Below are 23,141 nucleotides of genomic sequence, written 5' to 3'. Positions count from 1 at the left end.
ACTCCAGCAGTCATTACTTCTATATCTTCAGAGGAAGACGGATTGTTTCCGTCGAAATATCAAGAAATAACGTATATAGTTTCGAGGAAATAACCTTTATATTTATTCCTATATTATATATGTATAACATTTGGACGGACGCACATTAGAACACAAATAACATAGATAACACTTAAGTCTTACTTGAAGAGGGCCTCGGGGAAGGTCGAATGTGACAATCTACAATGTGAGTGTCCGTTTCAGTGTTATCTATTTTATTTGTTTTCTATTGTGCCGTCCAAATGTTATATTGCTCTTGTGAGTGCTTCTATATCATCGATATATATTCTTCCTGGGAAAACATAACCGGCAGAGGGAAAGAAACTGCCCCCCTTACCCTGATATGTAAATTTTACACGCCATCGGGCTTAGTCCTGGGTGAGCTCTACCATCACCTACCAAACCGACCTTCGGGTGGTTACTGTGTTTATGGTTATGTACATAAACACACACACACATATATGCACCATATCATTCATACTATATGGTTTATCTTTCTAAGAAACACCACATCTTTGCTAATAGGCTATCAGTGCTAGGAGGTCAGGATGCTTTCGTTGTAATAACCCAGTCCTCGAGAAATTAGTAGCCGACCTAAAATGATATATTTCGTTTAAGGTGTGGGCACATAAGCAATTGAAGTTGTATGCCATATGTATGTGTGTGTTAATCTGTTTGTGAATAATAGAATGGCGAATTTCATTCTGGTTAATAGTAGACGCCAGATAACCTATTGTTCGCGTGTTTGAATCCTCCATCGTTATTAATTTTTTATGAATACTTGATAATAGTACCCATGACTTCGAATGACCTAAATAAAAACATATTTTCTTGTGAATGCTCACTAATGTGTTTGAATTTTACTCTACGTATACTAATAATCTTGTTGACCCTAATTTCAAACCATCTTTCTAATTGACGTGGACGTCATCGTTTTCTTCCTGTCAACGTAACAAAAATACAACGCATCTCGCAGAGAACTCACTAATCCTCACGCCTTACCATCTCGAGTCAACTCCATCCATCTTACTCGACAGTGCCCTCCTCTTTCTTTCGCGTTCTGATCCCTACCAGTTTCATCTGATCCATTCTTCCCGACCTTTCTTCCGGGTGCGTCCATCCTCTCGCTTCCACTAGTTCAAACCATTTCCCTCTCCTGACGCCGCCTTGTCTTTCCCACATTCCGCTCACCCTCCACTCTCCCATACCCCTCCACCTTTCCCGCCTTCTTCTTAGACGCTAAAGAGTCGCCAGACAGCATAAATAATCACGCCTGTAAGCTCTTACGTCCTCTCTCATGCGAAACATTCCTAATCGGATGATCCGCGACGACCATAAAGCTACGAGGCAATTGCGCCGATGGCAGTAAAACGTCATTTACGGGGCAATAAAATCGCGTCGTCGCACTAATTCAGGCAAAAACAGTCCATAAAACCTATGTCTAGTCCATCCTTGATCGTTGCAATCTTAGCCCAATTCATTCCGCCGGTTCTAAAGGTTTCCTCTATCCCGACCAACTGCTCTTCAAAGAGACGTCCTATCCCTTCTCTCATCCCTTCCTTCCTCCCCTTCGAGTTTCGCCGTTCGCCCCATGGCCCCGCTCTCTGCTTCCCTCTCCCAAGAATGCGATGACAATTAAGGTTTCATTTTGTATCTGACTTCCACGCCTTCCACGGAATTAATTACTTGGAATAGATGCTGAAATAGTGTCTACCCTCAGGGATAATTGTATGGAGAGAAACAAGGATTCTTTTCCAAACATTCTGTCCTGGTAATTAAAGCCGGTCGAAAATTTTTCATAATGAGAGACAATGATTTATTACCATTCTCCTTTTACTTTACGAATCGTTGAGGAAGTTTTTTGCCTGCGGGAATGAGCCGAAGAACTCGAGCATTTATTAGAAGCTAACTTCTTCTTTATTTCTAATTGGATGATCATTTCATGGATCGGGAAATCGCAGCGATATTTTGATCTTTTAAAGCCATTCCCGTAGATCTTCATTTAAAGTTTGTATTAGATCCTTCAAACCGAAGGATGAGATTGAATTTAAGACTATGCTCTGTAGTTAATGTGATTAAATGTCCTAATACCCGCGTTTGGAACAACACTTCATCTCCTTTTCCGTGCGATATTTCTGGAACAATCAGCCCATTGAATATAAATCCTTCGTATACTTTAACTGCGCGCTGCGACCGCATGCTAACGGCAGAGGACATATGACAATTTCGGGGATATGTATTTAAATGCGGAGTTTGAAAATGAGGTTTTGAAACCCAAAAAAATTTCATTAATTGACCGCAGATTTAGAAACGGAACCGATAAGAAAAGACGCTATTGAGAGATTCGATCCCGCCCAAATATGAAGTAATTCGCAGCTCTACCACGAGGGTCAGCAATTTTCCGAGAGCAATTCTTTGGAATGGATTCAAACACATCCACCTGAGGCAAGAGTCCTGGGGAAGTATGTATTGCACTTTTCACAGACATGCATTCGAGACGCACAAAGGGTGCAGGTCGGCATTGAACTTAATAGCATGAATTTGAAGAGGAACCTCTTTTTTTCCCTCCAAAGAATTCGGAATGGTGGCGACGGCGACGGAGAGAAATTGCCTCCTTCCTTCCACCCCTCCTCCCTCTGAGTAAACAACACGCGCTCCCTCCCACTACTCCGCCCCCTCCCTCCCGACTCCTGCCCGCCCCTCCCCAGCCCTCGCAATAAATCCACCTCCCTCTTCCTCTCCCAACCCTTTTCCCGTCCTCTCACTTCAATCTTCCCACTCTTTTCATATTCCCCGCTTTAATACTTGAGAGAGGAACTCCTCTCAAAACTTGCAGACCCCCCTCCCGCCCCTTCACCCTCATCCACACTCCAAATAGACGCCGCCCACCTCCCCCGCCTCCGTCCCCTTTCCACGAGGAGTATCCCTCCCCCGTCCTCTTCCCAGCCTTCCCCCACTCTTCCACCCTCACCCACCCTCCCAGCGTAGCCCACAGAATATCACGTGCCCTTTCCATATAAGTCAGCCCCGTCCTCAGGTCCTCCACTCCCCCGCCCCCTCCCCTATCAGTCGCGACCACCCTTGTTTCTAATGCCTTCTTATTTTTTTATGCCCTCATTCTCATTGCCCCGTGTCCTTTGCGCCGGGCTCCCTCCTCCCTTCCCCGCCCTCCCCCCTGACGTCTCCGCCCTTCCGATTGGCCCACCCCTGCTCCCCCTGACAACGATACCAATCCCGTAATCCCCGTTCCCCGACAGATCCAGCTCGTACGAAAGAAAGCATCCGTTTTCGGCAGTCATTCTCGTCTCCTCCTCCACCACTCCGAAAGTATAGGGGATGGCCAAAACCATGCTTAAATATTTTTCGGATTGCCATTGTTATCGTCGCAGTCAAGTATCTTTTGATTTCGACAAAGATGAGCTCCGAAACCATCAAAAATTCGTCGGACGTCAACTAAAGGTCCGTAAGATTTGTTAACGGGAAGCCTTATCAATTTTAGTACAAGAGCGTATACTAGAGCTTAATTTCTACGGGGAATCTTTCGGTGGATGGGAGTGTTCATAAAATTCCTCTACTTCTTTCATTCGCTGTTTCATCTCTACTCATCGCGTTTTGAATTCAATTTAATTCTGCCATAAATGGTATTCAAATGTTGATTGTAACAATTGAATTAAAATTCGGTGTAAGAGAATTCCTAAAGATATATATTTAAAATGATTTCAGAGATTAATTTGAAAACTAAGTACTTAAATGGCCTTATTTGAGTTTTAGAATGCTATAGAATTTTTTGATAAGATTTTTCGCATAGGTGGAGATGAGTTGAGCATTTTTTCTTAAGTAATTAACCTTATAGACAGACGGCGAAAACTCTCCATCAGTTTTTCCCCTCGTTTTCGCCTTCCCTTTGCCTTTGTTCACCTCGAATTTTAAGTAACTCCACATCAAAGACTTTTGTATTTGGCCCTTATTATAGTTATTTGACTAGAGTTAAAATTTGTACCAAACGTTATGCAATCAGATATTTTATCATTTGGCTAACTGTTTGTCGTGCTCCAAAGGCCCTTCAATTAGACATCACATTAGCATAAAGTTTACCTTCATTGACGGAGTTACATTCCTGGCGCTCAAATTACGTCGAGGTGGGTTAAAAGTGTTCCACATACACGTCGTTAACAATTTCACAATCATTTCCGTTCTCAGTGCAGGACTCACGGTCATTGTGTTACAAAAAGTTCCAAAGAAGGGGGAATATTTTCACAGTGTCACGTGAAACCCTCAAACGACTGTTACACATTTCCAATTACCCGCAGAGGCAGATAGAGGCTATTTTGATAGTCTTCAATAATATTTAAATAGAATGAAAGTTTACAAACCATGTATACATTGTTTCTTTTAAAACTTCCAACTTGAAGCTTTTGGAAATACTTAACTCCTCTTGGGATGTCTGATATTTAATAATGAAATATCATTCCATCGCCATTTACATCCCTTCTCAGTCTTGATACCAAGAAAGATAGGATCAATCATCTACCTTGGCGTCTACACTTTTAACCAGATACCTTCCGCTCTTAATTTTGAATAAAATTCTACCGTACCTATTAGTACAATGGAGAAATTCATATAATAAGTACCATGTATAAAAACTCGGATTAATAATATATTTTGTTATCGTGCATTCCGGGACGAGTTCATGTTTTTCTCACAGTAGACGCATTAGATGGACATTGAGGCAAAGGGGTAACAGATATGCCATGGAAAACAGAATGTGGACAAAAAGGTATCATTCGACATGTTTATAGCATTTTACTCTGATATGGAAAGAGGTCATTTAATGGGTACGCCTATCTGATATCTCGTTTTTACTACTAAATTTTTAGATGTGCGTATATATGACTTCTTCGCCAAATGCGGACTTAAAAGTTTGGAATAGACGACGTCTTGGATCTGGGTAAATACGATATGTGCGCATCTCATTCTTCTCATCCCTGCCACGTCTACTCTCGGCTCTTTCTTCACACACCTCTCCCCTCATACCCCTTGTAAAAATCCCCTCTCTGTCGTAGTCCCTCCGTCTTCGTACCTCCGCGCGATCCCCTTCCCTGCGTCCCTCCCGCGCCCGAACCCCTTCATTGAATCCTCCGAGCTGCTCCACGTGTGCATGTGAACCCCGCGCTCCCTCCCCCCGCCGCCGCCCGCGGCATCTTACAAGTGCCTCCGCCCACCGAGAGAGACTCCCAGGCGCCTCCAGTCACACCACACTCCGACGGCGTCTCCCTCATCCCCTTTTCACGCCCCCCGAGCCCCACCAACCACCCACCCACCCACTTTATAGGCACCCACCTAGTCATACCCCATTTAGTTAAATAAAAAATACAATCTCCCTTTTGAGAGTCTCCTACCGTGGAGAGGCCCGACCGACCCTGCCATCCGACTCCCCTCTTTCCGTTACCACTTCGCCTCTTCTGGGACTCCTCGCCATTCCGGCGGCGGAGGTCGTCCCCTCCACCTCTTCGTCTCCGCCCACCCTCCTGCCTTGCCCCTCGCGAGGTCACGGCTCCGTCGGTCAAAGGAAAGGCGGTCATCTGCGGTGGAGGCAGCTGCGAGTCGCCGTCAATGGGAAATTAGCCGCGCCGGCAAAGGCGGTCTACCCTGCCGCAGGAGTCTCTCTTCTCCCCGCCCTCACTCCCGCGCTCCGATCGCTACCCAATGGAGTTCCCATCCCTCTAAACCACCCCTCAACCCTTGCATCTCCTTCCCTTCCGTTCTCCACCCATTTTCGTTTGAGGGAGGATGAAATTATTTATCTGGTCAAATTCTTGTCAGAGAATTTGTGCAAAATGTGACGGACTACTGTTTTGCAAGTAGTTATCCTTAATAACGTGATTATAAAAAATAAAACAGTGTATTTTTGTCCAATTATAAGTGCAATTAATGAATCATATGAATTACAGCAATGTTAAAAACACGCAAAAACGAGAAAAATCGTTTTCTTAGTTGTAATAAACATTGAGACGAGAGTGGCGAATATATATTCAAAGTAAGTTATGTGAACGAATGAGGAGTATATAGCTTAAATACGTTATGCAATGAAATATAATGTTATGTTTTCACAATAATCGTAGACATTATTTAATGAAGAAGTGATATTGAGGTACATAACTATTACACAATTATTTATTTCAACATAGGCATTACAAAAAGTAAGTATGACTGAGAATGAAGCATAATTAAAATTATAAAAGGAGGGCGCTTTAGAAAAAATTTAAGACTGCTCCATAGTTTATTTCGTATCCATTTTAATTCAGCCCAGTGATGAAGGTTCCTAGATGTCTGGCAAGTGGCTTCCTGCGGGTAATAAACCTAACTTGATTCAGTTTCTGCAATGAGGTCGAATGGTGACCTAATGCATGTATTTCGTATTTATCAGTCATGTTAAAGGAGCAGAAACCAAGGTAAAATGAACAATATTTAATGTTGGCTTTGAATAAGGTGATGGCAAAAGTGACCTAATAAAAATAATATTTTCGACGAGATTCGAGAGAGAGTCTCAGAAGCCGACAGAGAGAGAGAGAAAAGAACAGAGCCGGCGAAAGAGAGAGAGAGAGGCGGCGGGTGGGACATCCTGTCCCTATCGTCCTTTTCCAATTCCGCACGCTCCCCCAGATATCCTCCTCCACCTCGACTTTATATCTCTTCTTTTATTATTCAACGTTTGTTCTCTCAGAAGTTCCGCGCTTTATTATCCGCTTTACGCTGTCACGAGGATGGCTTACTTCGGGCGTCCCTCAAGCCTGTTTGAACTCCGTAGAATGCCTTTAAGGCGCCGCCGACAACTCTTTCGTTCAATTATTTACTTCATTCACGTTTACTTACCTTTTTTTCACTCACGGCCGACAAAAGTCTTTGTTCGGCGGTGCCGTCAGTCAGTCCACTTTAAAACAATTTATACAGGCATTTTTTCCTCAAAAAATCACTGTAAACGCTTGCTTGTGTTTAGAAAGAAATGCAATTTAGGACATTTCCTCGGACGGCTCACAAAATCTTTACGATATAAAAATGTTGATTTTTAACTTTCCTATTTCCTCCTCGAAAGCGCTTTTAAAGAGAAAATACCCTAATTTTCCAGTTTGTGGGGTAATTACTTATTAGCCGCGTGCCTTACTCTTACTTGATGCATTGATGTGTGCAGACCCCTTGCACGCCATCAAAAATGAATAAACTAGAAATCCGTTCTTCGATCAAAAAGGAACCATTGATATCTATTCGGTCAGCATGTTTTATTTATCCGTTGAACCTTCATTCGGAAACGGATTATCTTCTTAAACATTCACAAAGCGATATTGCTCTCAACCTATTTGTTGGTATTAGGTTTCTCTTTGCGAATTGAATAAAAATACCCAAAAGAAAGTGATTTTTTTCCAATATTAAAGAACTTTTGAATTTCAAGCTTACATTGTTTAGTAAAATTTGGTTTTCTATGATCGCTGAAAAGGGTTTTTCATTTCGGTAGTACGTGTTGCCCACGAGAAACGTGAATCGGATAATTCTGTTCCATATCAGCGAGGGGTTAGGACCCAATGTATGAACCACTCGATATTAACCATTTTAGTAACCTCCTTCAGTTGATGCATGCATACTTCTTGAACAATGAAACAGTATTTTTAAGTGCCCTACATGTCCATTAGAGTTGTTACCAAACTCGCAGAGAGACGGGCTTTGACATTCGTTCCAATCCAGGCTCATGTATGTATGCAGATATTTTATAAATCCATAAGGAAGCATATATGATATTATATTCTAAATACGATACATAGAGCTAGTCTAGTACGATTCTAGATCGTACGTTATTCCCAACTGGATCACTTATTGTTTGTATCTGAATCTGCTTAAAGCTTTGAGGAATTTTTCATTCGTTATATTCAACTCAACTAAATTGCACAGTTAAAAAGATTTTGTTGCAAGATTCGCCAAGGAAGTGGAATTTAGGAGAAGAATATCTTCGATCATGTGAAATAAATCTGCAGGGATAGAGTACATACATATTATATCTTAATTTCGGTAATTTCAGAGCGCTATTGTGGTACAGGAGCAGCAGGCGGTTGACCTCAAATTTTTTCGACGCCTAAAGATGTCGTTCAAGTACTATAGGCAATAAACATTAAATATGACATTAAAAGCACATCCGTGACTAAAGCTGACCAGCGATCTCCTGTACAATCGGTTTCGTACCTTACAAGCATCAGAGGGTGTTAGAATATCAGTGTATTTACATTCAATTATGAAGAATTATGAACTGGCCGTAACATAATTTCCTGATGATAAGGTCTCTTTGTCACATTCTTTAAGGGTGCTTAACCTTGGTCTTCTTTTAACCTGACTCGTGCGAGAAAATACTACCATTAGTCTTGCTGCCTTACTCCGAGGTCTGATTTGTGTCTCTTCAGCTCCGGAGGGGTCCCATTCTAATATCTCTTAAAAAGCCCAATAATACTTTTTTCTAACGCCAAATGTTCGCTGTTCTAATGGATATTTTTTGGAATATATGTTATCCCTTGTATAAAACTTTTCCAATGAGTCGCAAATATGTTTTACATTCCCAAAACACACACTAACTTACTTAAAATAAGTTGTTCACTTCATTACCGAAAACCCATCTAATGAAGACAAGTTCAACCCTTATGAATCTAGTCTAAAAATTTTATAATTCCTTGCATAAAATTTTCTTCGATGATCTTCCAAATGTCCAAAATTATTTGAACGAGTATTTACCTCTCCTTAACTTTTGATTACGTTTATTTACAATCAATTTAAGAAAGGTGCACCCGCCAGGGGTGAATTTCACCATTTTGACACTGGCAAACGATTGATTGTCACTGGGAGAGTGTAATCGTTTACGCGTCAGTTATCCCCAGGATATGCCACGTCACCTCCTATATTGACCCGTGACCGCGTTGAATCAGACGGCTCACATCCGACCAACGTGGGGTGAAATGCAGATTAGGTGTGTGCGAGTGTATGTGTGAGAGTGGGAGGACTGGGGATTTCGAGGCGACGTCGCGGTGGGCGAGTGAATGCATTGCCGCCGTCGAAACCTCCGCGCGGAGCCTTGCGGCTGCAGGCCCGTCTTCCCCCCGCCACCGTCCGCGGGCGTGAACGAAGCCACACGCTTGCCTAAGCGAGCGGGCATCCCCCCTCATCCGTACACACACTCGGTCGACCCTCCCTCACCTTCCTGCACGAGCGTCCTCGAGGCGGTAGAAGGCCGTTTCCGCTCGTGGTTGCGGAGGTTCTCGACTCGTGGGGCTGAATGGAGAGAGAGGGAGATGGAGGGAAGCTGAAACCATCGTCGGTTTCCGCGTCGTCTCCGCCCGCGGCAGCCGATTTCGCGAAAAGGTGCGGGGTCACATGGAATTTCCACATAATGTTTCCAGTGTCCTCTTCCAAATACGCAGCCGTGGTGCCTCGTCCGAGCGAGCATGGATGGAATGAAACCCGGGTTAGTAGGATTTTTTAATAGTTAAGAATTCGCGAGGGTATAGACATGACTTCGCCGAAAGGTACTAGCCCTTTTGATGTCCTGAAGTGCTGTGCTGTCGTATTTTACGTTAATGTCGGAGAAGATTTAGAAATATTTAAAAAAATATTTGTTTCAAGGAAAATTCAAATTGATTTTTTTATGCCATCGTGATCGGATCCGCTACTTGCAAAGTAGGGGTAATAAGCAGTAATTTTTGATGAGGTAATCGGTTTTGGAGTCGAGCATTTAATACCAATTGTCAGTTGGTTTTCTATCTTGAAACGGTACCTTAGGTACTTAAAATGATAGGAAAATAACTATTTTTGGAATTATTATTCTGTAAATAGTCACTGAAATTTTACTTTTCTTCACCCATAATTTAGAGAATGACTAAGATGTAATTATGCCAAGCGGGCATTGGTTCAGCATTGCATTGTAAAACATCATTTGCGAGATACTAGTCAATATGGATTAACTTTCATTCACGTATAACTATTTAGGAATTATAGCCATAAGATTGGACTACATGCTAGTTAAAAATTATCGCATAGCTCTCTGAGAAACGAGACGTTCATCAAAAATTTATTATTTTAATATTACCGTGGCTGTTCCTTTTGATTGATCGCTACGTATCGATATTTACACGTCTAACAAGGTAATGAAAGTAGTCGCACCTAATTTCAGCATTGCGTCCATATATTTCTTCCGCGGCCTTCTTGTCATGTCAACCGCGTCATCCAGTCGTATTTCTCTGCAGGACTAAGCGTCAGGAGAAAATGGGACCTTCCCACGATTTCTTCACCCGAACGCAGAAATGTGTTGGAGCCTGAATGTGAGCCTACAATTCCGATTTTTCACGAGTGTGACGTTCGCCTTACGGCAGAGAACCTAGCCGAAAAGGTGATCGCTCAGCTCCGCGATCGCGTGCTTCAATGCGGACCGAATGGTCGGTGCAAAAAAAAGTTCATTCCAGCGCGATATCGACATCCCATTTCGCTGCTGTGGGCAAGGTATTGGATTCAAGTTTATGCGTCTGACGAGGCACCACGTTAGGGTTCGACCATCGAGATAGGTATGTACTCGTGCCCACGCTCATGACCCAGTGAAATATGACACGGTCCCCTTTGATGGATGGATGGATGGGTGGACGGACGAGCACTCTCCTTGTCGTCCCCTCTGTGTTTCAGTGGGTATACTCCATTTTTATCACAAGCGCGCCCAACACAATCGTACGTTTCATGCATATATTGTCGCGTTTGAAACTTTCACGAAACGTGTGCAAATTACGTGAACGCGGAGCAAGTGAAATTATTGTTCCGTGGAAATTTATGGCGGTGATAAAAGTAGGAATCCACCGAAGAGGAAACTGATTCCATGTACTTGACATGTTGTTGAGATTAATGTCCGCTGTGTAATGTTTTAGTTTTGGATTAGTAACGATGCGCAGTGAGGAAAATATATTTGTAAAATACGTTCAAACGAGAGAGAAAGACCTCGATAATTTCATTGCACTAGTCATGTTTAATCGCCGGAAAAATAATATAGCCAAGGGAAAGATGCTCCCAGTGTACTGAAAATTTATGTATACTTTTTTTCTCGAGCACTATAAATCTGTAGTGGGCCTCATGACTTGACATGAAAGTCCCGGGTCCGAGTACTAAATCCAGCGTGGAAACTCTTTGGTATTTTTAGCTGATTATTCCTTAATGGATGTTTAAATTTTATATGATCTAATGCGTGTGTGTATAGTTTATTTTCCATTATAATCATCATTACGAAAATGATTCTTTAAATTTTTTATGCGCATAAAATACTCGTCAATTAAGTTTGTCGCCGCCCATATGTCAGGTACATTGCAATGGAAGAGATTTAAATAGGGATCGAAATGGTGCGTTGGATAATGAACGGGCTTCCCACCGATAGGGACCAGGTTAAAATCCTGGAGACAACAAATAGTTTTCATTGGTATCCCGATTCCTACTTGAGGTGCTGTGTGAAGAGCACTATGAGTGAGTACGACGTCCGTCGGATGGGACGTTAAACTGCGGGCCCCTTGGCTCCTTTTGGCGAGAGTAAGCTAATGCCGACGCCGGGTTTCTCTCCACCATTCCTTTCATTCATTCCTAATGGCGCAAATCACCTTAGCTGTCGGTCGCCTCCCATAAAAACTACAACTAGATTTAGATACATGTGACGTCACTATTTGTACGCCTAAACCTTATGAATGCCAGCACACTTTTGTCCTATTGACTAGTCCCAACATTGTACAGAATTCTTGGCAACTAGAAAAAGCTTAAAATATTTAATTACTATTATACTTGGTAGAGTTTATTTGTTGACAATGAATATGTCCAACCTTTCTTCTACGTCCGGGCGAGAGAAACTAATGTTTTCCGGGTGCCATAATACCTGAAAGGATTTTCCAATAATTGGATATTACAGTAAGGATTTCCTTACTGTAATATCCAATTGTTGTGAGATAATTTTGCCTACAGTGTTACAAAGTATGGCAATGGAGAGAAAGCGACCAGAAAGGCTGATTGAAATTGACTTAAAATGGCGAGACGCATTTTTGCGTGCTATATCCTTCATTCCATGATAAAAATATTTCAAATTACTCCTTCTGTTCTTCATTGAATTCTTTCGCTTTTTTCGCCAAATGTGTATTCAAAAAGGATGACTCCAATTTAATCGTATTCCACAATTTTTTCATTAATATTCCTGGGAATATTATGAAGTTTAAAAAACCCCAAAAATTGATGACATGCGCCACATGAGAATTAAAATAATACTTTTACGGTACTGGCGCCACGTAGCGCATCATGCAAAAAGCGTTTCTGCTTTATGCTTCTGATCTTAAACAAATTGCACTAAAACTGGAATCATTACATTTTTATGCTCGCATTAATATGACCATAAAAACGACTTGTTGTAAACTCTTCCTTAGGAAGAGTTTCAATTTTAATGGTCTTGTATGCCTCTTCTTTGGATGAATTACATATTTAATGGATTATTTCACTTTTCTGAAGGAGCTAGGCAGTTTTGCGACCACGACCGACGATTCAGCACGCGGCAACACACATCTACATCTGTGCTTCGTGTTTGAGGAGCGCGCGCGAATATTAGCTACCGAGAGATATCCGAGGAGGTGATGTTGTAGATGGTGCAGATATTTCAAGCGGAGGAATCCAAAGAGAGGAATGACTCTTAACCGGGAACTCTTCCGCGAATGAAAAAGTCGGTCCGACGCTGTAACACTTCGGGACCCGCAGGGCGATGGAGGGGAATGCGCGCCCCGTCGGACACCATAAATTCGCCAAGATAATGGAGGTCGAGGGTGAGGGGGGGAGCGGGGGAAAGCGGGAGGAAGGTGGAGTCGAAAAAACCATGCCTCCCTTCCTCTTGTCCCCCGTATTTCCCATTTTACTCCGACCAACGTTTTTCTTCTATCTCACAGATTGTCGCGAGTTATATTAAACTGCCCGTCGGTTCACATTGTGTGTGTTAAGTGTGTGGGTCAGGAAGGTGGCACGTTGACGGAGGGGGAGGAGGGAAGAGAAGTGGTTACGGTAGTGGTCGTCCTGCGTCAGCCCTTCTTCTTCCTCCCTCCGCTTCCGAGAATTAGAGTGAAGTGGTGAGTCGCCTTTGCAATTTCAAGAGAGAGAGAGAGAGAGAGGGGTGGGGGGACCTAGAGATGGCGCGTGAAAGGGAGAAAAGTGAAGGAATTGCTTCATGAAAAAGGGGACGTACTTATTCAGGACCTCCTTATTTATCTCGCTCCACCTCCCTTTCCTAAAGAGAATATCTGTGTGTCTCTCTCTCGCTCGCTCGTTCGCCCCTCAGTTTATTTTAATGACGAGAAAACCGCTGCCAGAGAAAAAATAGGAATTCATAACCCGATATTTCATTTTTTTTTCCAGTCTTGTTCTGAGTATCCAAAATTTTAATTCCTCCTTCCATGGTCATAGCTTCTTTAAATGTTTCAGGCTTTTAATCTTCAAATTGTTGATGGGCCAATTAAATACGAAAATTAATTAGACGTGGTGATTTAATTTATGTAGTTTTTTAAAATTTTCTATTTTGTAATATTCTCAAGCATGGAGTTTTAATTTTGACATTTAATTCAAACAAAGACCATTTGTTCAGTTTTTTGGCAAATGATCCGTGCGTCAACCGTGCATGTCATGAGAGTTAGTTATGGTATTATCTTCATCCTTTTGCAGCTTCCACAGTGGGGATGACGAGTTCGAGAATTTCGCATGATATTTACGACCGTCGAAATGTAATTAAAATATAAAAGTATGAAAAATGAGTATGAAACGAACAGAGGTATTTAGCAAAGGAGCGATATATTCACTTCAAATATTTACCCTACTTGTTTACGGAAATAGCGAGAGGTGTTTTATCAATACACGTTTACCCGCTCCGAGTTCACGCGAGAAAACCCCCTTTAACGTGATGGAGCATGTTAAAGCCGGTGGGGAAAGGTCAAGGGAGGAGTGAAAGAGGTCGCTAAAAAATTGACGCCTTAAGGGATAAAGGCAAAACGTGAATCGCTTTTTCTTTTTCGCGGAGAGGCATGGGCGAAGCTGCGAGGCGGAAAGTGAGGGGCAGGGGGAAGACTACATAGAAGGTTGGTTGAAGAGGAAGTCTAGAGGAAGACTTGATAGCGACGAAAGGTCTTGTCACGGTGCATGGACGTTCATCATAAAAATGTCCTAAATCCCATGAGACCGGACGTTGAAGAAACGGTAGGTTTGACTTTCAGTTCTGTAAAACCACTCGTTCTACTACGCGCCTTTCCTCGGAGCTGTCGACGTAAAATACTAGAAACGCATATTACTGATATGAATACGGATTTACGCATTATTTATTAAGACTTCGAAAAGGTGAACATTTTTAATGTCGAATATTCAATCGATTTGAATCAACTTATGACCCAACCCATGTCAAGCCACGAGAAAGCTTCTCTGATAGAATATAAATCCTTGTGCAAGGAGTAGAATATCTTGAGTTCATGCTGAATTACGTTGATAAACACTAATTACACCGCTAATCTTTTTGCACACTATTAGATCTTAAATCATTGTCACCATTATATTAATTTTTTCTCCCCCTCCTTTCGTGAGTGGCGTCCTTAACTTCCTACTGCTATACACTCTATAAGAATTCTAACCAGAGACATTTTATGCTTAATGTGCGAGGGCTACATCAAGCGCGCTGCCCTTCCCAATTAAGTTCTGGTAAAGAATTCAGGATGTGGTATGATTGATCTTTGACGCCGTGGAACACATTCGAAAGTTGGGTTTCTTCCCGGGCCTAATGTGAAAGAATAGTTAAAATATTCGTCCGCCAGAACTATTTGATTGAGTTGAGTAAATGGCAGCACATTCTCGTGTATGAAGGGTTTGGGAGGTATGATACAATATTTTTATGGGCAGGAGATAAAATCATAGAAAAATGCAACAGGAAATAATGAAAAAATTATGAAATCAGTGAAGTTTCGAAAACATTCATTTTCACTGAAAACCTGTGGAGAGCATATTTATTCTCTTTAGGGAGCAAAGTTTTTATTTATCTCTCGTGGCTTACTTTGCATTGGCTTTAGCTTTTGGTTTTGGACCTCTTATTTCATCGTTACCATAGAAATAGTGATAAAGAAATAATCACGTTAATTGCAGAGGGTGCGAGGTATTAGAGATTTTCTAGACAGGCTAAGTAGGTGACAAAGTTACCAGTGCGGGAAAAAAATGTTTGATATTGCTCGAGAAATTTCATGGAATTTATTAGCAGCGTTCAAAACTCACCTCCATGCGATAGAAAGGAAGATTACAACATCCGATCGCGCTAATTGTTATGGGAAGAAGAGCAGCAGTTAAGAAGTTGGGTTTCAGAAAATTTCATTCGGAGTCAGGCTGTCTAAATGCCATTAGAAATATCCCGAAGATTAAAGAAAGAATTGGGGGCTATGCAGTCATGCCCCACCTCCTCCCTGTCTCATATTATCCACAAACTCGAAATGGCAAACATTAACTCGAGCGCCTATCGCCTTCCCTAGTTATCATAATTACTATCGGAATTCCGTCGGCTGGAGAGCATTCCTTCCCTCCGGCCCTAATCACCCAGTAATGACAAAAACTCGCGTTCCAGTGCGCCCTCTCGGGAAGCAGTTCGGAGCCGTGGAAGGAAATTATCCTGGAACATTTGAAATTCGAAGGAAGCGAAAGGGGAGGAAAAAAGGGGAGAGTAAAAAAATGGGGACATTTCACCAGAGTGGATTATATGTTTATCTTCATCAAGAGTGCCCAGGTTTTAGCGTAGCTCTTGGCTCGACTCTTTACCAGCTAGTCTCCTCTTGTCTATATATTTCTTCTTTTTGAAGATTATCATTATGTTTTGCGATGCGTCTCATTCAGGCTCTCATTTTTGTAGCTTTTCCCCATCGCATTTACTTCGACCACTGCCTTAATCAGGGAATTGCGTCTCAAAATGAGTCCACTTCTTTTTTGCGACTATTACCTCGGGGATTTTCTCGTCTAATTCTTCGTAGATTTTTTCCGTCGTTCGGTCCGTCCATTTCATCTTTAAAAATATCCTTTAGCTCTACAATTTCATTACTTACAATCATATATCAGCGTGTGCACTTTTAATCAGCTTCCGAATTCAACGGTCGACTTCAATTCATAAGCCCACTAAGCAGTTAATATTTCCCCTTAACCTCTCCCTAGTCTTCTTAAAAGGTTCAATTTCAAGTCTAATTCTTCTTTTTATGCTGCTTTAGATCCTTCATTAGTTCCACTATTGTTTGAAAAGCTTTTTTCACACCGTTTTCACCTCCAGCACCTTGTTTTCTGAAAGGTTTACCCCAGTATAAATTGAGACTGTAAGGCACCTCTTTAGGGGATACCTATGATTTCATGTAAACAAAATTACGTTTTCTGAATTACATGTAAGCAAATTAGTGGTCAACGGGAGTCTCTGACGAATAGGGAAAATCCGAAATGGAAAATATTTATTCGTCTAAACATGCGGTCCGAGCAATGTTAAAAAAAATATTACCTAAATTAGATGCGAGGGCATACAATATAATTTCTTCAGCATAGGTTACGAACATTTTAACACGAATCTTAAAGTTGAACAGACGCACCTCCGGTCTTCATCGAGTCATTAATAGTACGTCGCCTAAGAATCGCTTTTCAAAAAAATTTCAGCCCAATTTTAATTACCATGGTATAATAAAATGTCGCATTAAATCCTTTAAGAAGTTTTAAATTTTCAGGCAATTTAAATATTTTTCATAGTCTTTCACATTTATGTTTCAATGTTATTAAAATACCATTTACAGGTACATTTACAGCTTTCAGTACACACAATTTAAGTAGGCACTGAAAAGAATTGATCAGTATGTTCTGTTTTATAATGCCAAAAATAATCGGATAAGTTCAATGCTATCAATACTCATTTACTCATAAATCTAGCTTTTCATAGCTCGCGCTTTAACTTTTCATATACCTTGTTAGTTGAATGCCAAACTGAGATCATTTATTAAAAAGATGTGGTGATACCCATTTTAATCAGGCTAAGTGTGTATAATGAAAGCGTAAAAAGTGAAAAACATGTATTTGTTAACATGGCATCTCTTGCCTTTCTTTTGTGTCATACACTGAAAAACCTCAATGTGACAAACGCTTCGATATGAGCACGCATTGAAGCTTGTGAAGTTTCTTGCGGTATGTTTGTTTCACACCTTTTTTGCAATACGGTGCTCTTTGGCTGTACTTCATATACCGAAGAACGTGCAAAGAGTTGAAGGCATCAACTGCACCGAGGGAACCGGCGACGTGACTGCGACGAATTTCTTGCACTCCCGCCGATGCGGAGCAGATTAGCGCGGGAGGGTGGAAGGAGGCTGGCGGGGACGCGCACAGATATACGCTCGCAGCCTCCATTTTCCCGCAGATATTCCCACGCTCTCGCAGAGAAGCACTCGCAGGAACCAGACCGTTCGCAGTGCAGCGAATTCGTACTCCAACCCCCTCTCCACACTCCTGCTTCCCCCCTCCCTCCATACCACTTGCACATCCCGACCCCGGACTCACATTCTCCACCGCCAACGCTCTTGAGGTCTGCCTTTGTCGTACTGGGCGTCTTCCATTTTTCGAGTGAATGGACTTCAAGCCTCATGTAACAAAGCAATTTCCTCCCTCTCCACCACTCCCGTCCACCGTCCTTTTCCTCCCAACCCCCCTATCGCATCCCTCCCTTTCCACCCTCGCACACTTCACCATTCGCCTCTTCTCTATATATATCTCTCTCTCCCATTTCCCCAACCATTTTCACTGTCAAAGGCAAGGGAAATGTTTTGGTTTGGAGAATTGAGATAGCCTTTATTTCTCAGTCCCTCTTCCGATGGAATCTAATTTTCCTCTCTCCCCCCCCCCGTTACATCCCCAAGCCCGTCCCTCCTGACCCTGCCGATTCATCACTTCATCGCCCGCACTTCTCTTCCGCCCCTCCCCGTCCCTCCTCTCTTCCCCTTCGCACCCTAATAAGCAAGAGTCGACGACGGCGCGCACGCATGTGGGTAATGGGTTGGACGAATGGGGCGAAGGACGGATGGATGGAATGACATTACTATGAACCAAGCGTTGTGAACAAGGTCGCAGTGCTGTTATAACCGTGGCTTGTTTTTGATTCCAACGTTTACTCGGTAGAATGCCTCATTGGTGAGTAATCTAGGAAATATCTCCAGTCTCTTAGTGCAATAGTTTTATATCGCAATCAAAATCAAAGTTTTATGAATACGCATTATCTTTGTGCTTCTACCTTGAAATTCAAGTACAACCCCAAAAATATCTGAAATTGATGACAGAGTAAGCAGGCAAATCAGCGTCGTAGATGGGATTCCAACCGAAAGTGTTTAAATTATATTAAATGCGTAGAGCGAATACGGGTGTGGATAAGTAAGAATTAGAACACGACAGAACTGATGATCATGGTGGTATCGAAGCTTAAGGAAAAATAAATATTCTAACCCAATGAAACATTGAATATTTCAATATATGATAATAATCCTTAGAATTACTTTCATCACGAGGATTACTCAGGGTACATTCACGTCCTGATTTAGTTCTTGTATGGTGTGAAATGCAAACGACAAATCCGAAACCTTAACAAAAGGTATGAGCGGTTTTTAATTAAGCGTGTTTGTTTCCACACGATCAGTTTCAAAAGCCGAGTGAAACGGGAGAAAAACGTTGTTGTCACGAAATATTAATAAATTCTGAAGCCTACGGGTGGTTTTGATTTTTGTGACCTGGTCATCTACTTTATATTCGTATTTGAAGTTCGAATGAACGCCCCTTCCAATTGGCTGATAGAGCACTCTATGGTAATTGATATGAACGTATTAATTCATTAGTTTCTGGATGTGCATTCCTGACCCACAGCCTGTATTTCTCATGCTATGTATTTAATGGCAGTAATTACAGCACGTATATGATATATGATGTGCATCTTAATCATTGATCTTAATCATTTTCGAGTGAATTGACAGAACTTGGAAAGTATGGAGCTTGAATAGATTTCCTCTAAATTTATCGGCGTTCCTAGCCTTTTCCATCCTTTCTATTTTATTCGAAAACCAAAATAAGCTTTTTTCCACGATTTCTCGAAAGGTGAATGATCTGTTAATGAGGATGATTCACGAAAAATATGTCACAGTATTGCAATAATGTTTCGGTTGGGGAACTTCAATGCTATTGGATCTCTTTCTGTCTTGACTACGGTGATTTACACGTTGCTTTGAAACCTGAAAAGCCTGTGTTCCTTGGGCTTTAGACTAGATTAACTTGTCAGTGCAATACATAAATGCGAAGCAACGGGGAAAGTACATTTCTCATTCATATTTCCGTAGTCACTTACGTCTTCCGCTTGCTGTCATATTTTAAAATATTTAAGTATTCACTATTTTAAAATGCCGTGTTGTTTTTGAGAATGGTATCCTAGCAGATATCGCTCACCAATGTCACTCATAAGTTTCTGGAACGATACGAATGTAAAAATAGGAAAAATGATGATGACGTCTGTAGTCCACGGTTTTTCAAAAATGTATGCAAAAACTATGACCGAGGGTGCTCACATTAGTGCTTTCGCGTTTGTTATCCGGCACTATGGCGCTATGGAAGAACTTGGTTTATTATAAAGTCGTAACGTGGAGAAGATATCGAGAAAAGGAGTTGTACGTAAGCCATATTATTATACTCATAAGGGACAGACATGATGTTGAAGAGACAAAAATTGAAACAAGGAAGAACACACTACAATTTATTAATTTAAAGGTGATAATTTAAAAAAATATTTATATCCAGCTTCTTCGAGCATTGAGCACTTTACTCTGGAAATACTTCCTACTTTGGAAACCATTCCCAACACTTACCAAGCTCAGGTTCTGCTCTAATTAATTTTTCAATTTAAAAATATTGCGATATCTCATGTTGACGTCAACCGCTCGTTCAGTACCAAATTTCTTCAAGCACCTTTGATTCTGCTATCGTAATGAATATTTAAATCACATATTCAGCCCTAAAAAATTATGAATTTGGACCGATCGACGAAAATCCTTGTCTAGACATAGGAAGTGATTTATTAAGTTGAACCCTGTTTTAAATTAGAACGTCCTCGAAATGGCTCCTTTCGTTCCGACCGTTCCATAATTCATTTCTTAATCCGCCCTGTGACTCATTTCGACGGCATATGAATCACGACGGACGGGGAAGCAGCGAAGAGATTTCAAAACCACGACTGCATGCCACCACAGAACGTTCGCGCGCTCGACGATTGGCTGACAAAAGGGTTTTAAAACACCCCTATTGCTCACCTCCACTGAATTCGACTGTTGTGCAAGTTGCGAGTCTTATCGCACGTATCACGGACACGCAAAGCGCACGGACGAAGTCAAAGTCGGGTGATGTATGGTGCACCTTCCTTGCTCTTGCCAAGGCGGGCGTAGGAAAACTTTCGGAAGGTTGCCTCAAGGTAAGGGAAAAGCCCCCGTTTCACCATTCTCGATCCCCACCGTTTGCGCGGGGGAGGGAGAGGGTTAGAGAGAGAGAGAGAGAGAGAGAGAGTAGAAGGGGCGACCGGCCAATCATTAATTGTAAATAGAACGCTTCTTCCGCGAAATAGAAAAAAATACGGGGAAGGCTCACCTATTTTGGTGAACGGGGGAGGGATCGAGGGGGTTCAGCGTGCATTCGTCACACTTTCTCGATTACCTCCCCTTTTCTTTCTTTCTCGCACCCCCTCTCCCTTCTTTACTTGCCCCATTTTCATTCCACCCCGAAATTGTTGCCAACCCTACGCCAATGCCCCATTCTGACCCACCCCACGGTCACCCCCGTTCCGCGCCAGTTGGACCCACCTCCACCAGCATTCCCAAAACCCCTCCTCCTTCGTGCGCCCTTCCCCATCGCTCCTCTCCTCGTCGGCTTTCGGGAATCGGGGAGGTTTGGCTCCTCCACCACCCCCAAACACACCGCCATCGACCCCTTGCCATGAATCCACCAGTGGAGAGAGGAGTCGGTCACCCGCTCTCTCCTCTCCCTATCCCTTGAACCCTCTCCCCCGAACCCTATCCCCCACCACACCCTCACTCCAAAACTCCTTGCCCCTACTGCTTCTCCTCCCCTTCCTCACCCCACTCACGGCCTAAGTTATTGCCTTGTCATGGCAGAGCGCCCCGGCGGCGCATAAAGAGGGGGACGCGCAACCGCCCTCGACCCTCCTCCCCTACCCATCGGCCGTTCCCCTCCCCCCTTCCCTTACAACCCCCTCCACGACCCCTCGCTCTCCCTACGCCGACCTTCTCGCAACCTCCAAGACCAAATCAGCCTCACCCTCCGTCGCCGTCCCTCCCTCCCTCTCCGGGAATTCAGTCCTGAAGTGGGGAAGGAACCAACCCCACGCCCGCATTTGCCCCACGATCCCCTGCACCCCTCAGAAAATGTAATCCGCCGCTTTCCTCTCGCCCACTTCCTCGACCCCCTCTCCCCGCATTCCTCCCCTCTTCGTTCCCCCGTCGGCTCCCCCACCTCCAAGTGGGCCCAGCACGCTCCAAACAAAACTACCTCCCCATTCCTCCCTTTTTCTCTTGCTTCCTCCGTTGGAATGGCATGTATGGTGTGGAATGCGCGATATAAATTAACCTTTGCTCACAATTAATCTCCATTATTTTACTGTAATCGCCGCTTCGTGCGAGTCTTTCGAAGAGCTTTTTTTTTATCCTCCGGAGGTCAGCTCAGTACTGTCAAGGCAATTTTGGATGCTAGGTTCTTTACCTGAGTTTCTATTTCGAAAACTTTCAATCAATGCATTTCGAGTAAAATGGTCATCATAGACTATCATCCACTTCTTTGTTTTTCTGTATAAATATATATAAAATAACACCAATTTACTAGGTATCTATTAAAAGATTAGCATCGCAACAGAATCCTGATTTTACGTTAGTAATATTAAAGATAGGGATTAGCTGATTGCACAATAAAAATAATGTTTATGAAATTTTATCAACCATGTGTTATTAATGCAATTTTATGGCATTGATGTTAATATTTAAAGTCATTGATCTGATAGGATACTAAATAAATGCAATCCAATAAATTAAACTTGGAATTTAAATAATTAAGGGACATTAAATTGATCTCAACTGTGACAAACCCAAAATTTTGTCATAAAAACTCTCTACTGAAAGTGGTGATTGAATCCTCAGTCTTTCGGTTGGGTTAATTCTGACAGATTCATTAGTTAGTCATTTGTATGGATTTCCGTGACCACAGAAAAAACAAGAGTGGGTAAATTACCACTTCAAAAGGTTTTCATCGAAATTTACAGATAACCTGTAAAATTCATCCGAAATCTATCCAAACTTTTAACTTGTAAAGTTTTAGTTTTTAGGGAAATACACCCTATGATTTTTATAATATAAAACGAGAACTTTCCTTAAATTACATCCGCATAGTTCCAACAAAGAGGGCACTGTTTTACACTGTAGAAAAATAATCATGAAAAATAAACGATTGCGAATTCTTAACATCTAAAGTGCTCGAATAATAGTAAAATGCATGATTCAGAAAAGAGTAGCCCTGGAATGTGCCCGGTTATATTCTGTTATCCAGCGATGCCAAAGCCATCGAACCACTTAAGCTAATAACGAGCCTCAGTCTATCCGGAGAGTTACATTGCATCGACGGATGACGGAAGTTTGCAGTGATTAGCAAACAGGAGATTATCGAGCCAATTTTCCTCGACTGCTCCGAGGCCTCGACTGCCGGTTATAGAGGAACTGAGTGGGGATTGGAAACGGGCCTGGCGCCCAATGGTTCCGGGATCGTGATCAAATACCGCTGTAAAGACACATCAATTCGGTAACTACATACTCCCCTGGCTAATGAAGTACACCGTGTTACACTAAATAGTGTACATCCTTGGCAGCGGTGATAACTTCACTAAGAAGCTGACGATGCCTCTTGCGCATAATTCTAAAGAATTTAATGAGGAATTCCAATCTTTTGAAACAATTCCTGAG

The sequence above is a fragment of the Hetaerina americana genome, unplaced genomic scaffold, assembly GCF_022747635.1.
Source record: "Hetaerina americana unplaced genomic scaffold, ioHetAmer1.1.p SCAF_1, whole genome shotgun sequence".
NCBI lineage: Eukaryota > Metazoa > Arthropoda > Insecta > Odonata > Calopterygidae > Hetaerina > Hetaerina americana.
The sequence above is the reverse complement of the archived record's forward strand: the minus strand, read 5'-3'. Positions refer to the sequence as shown.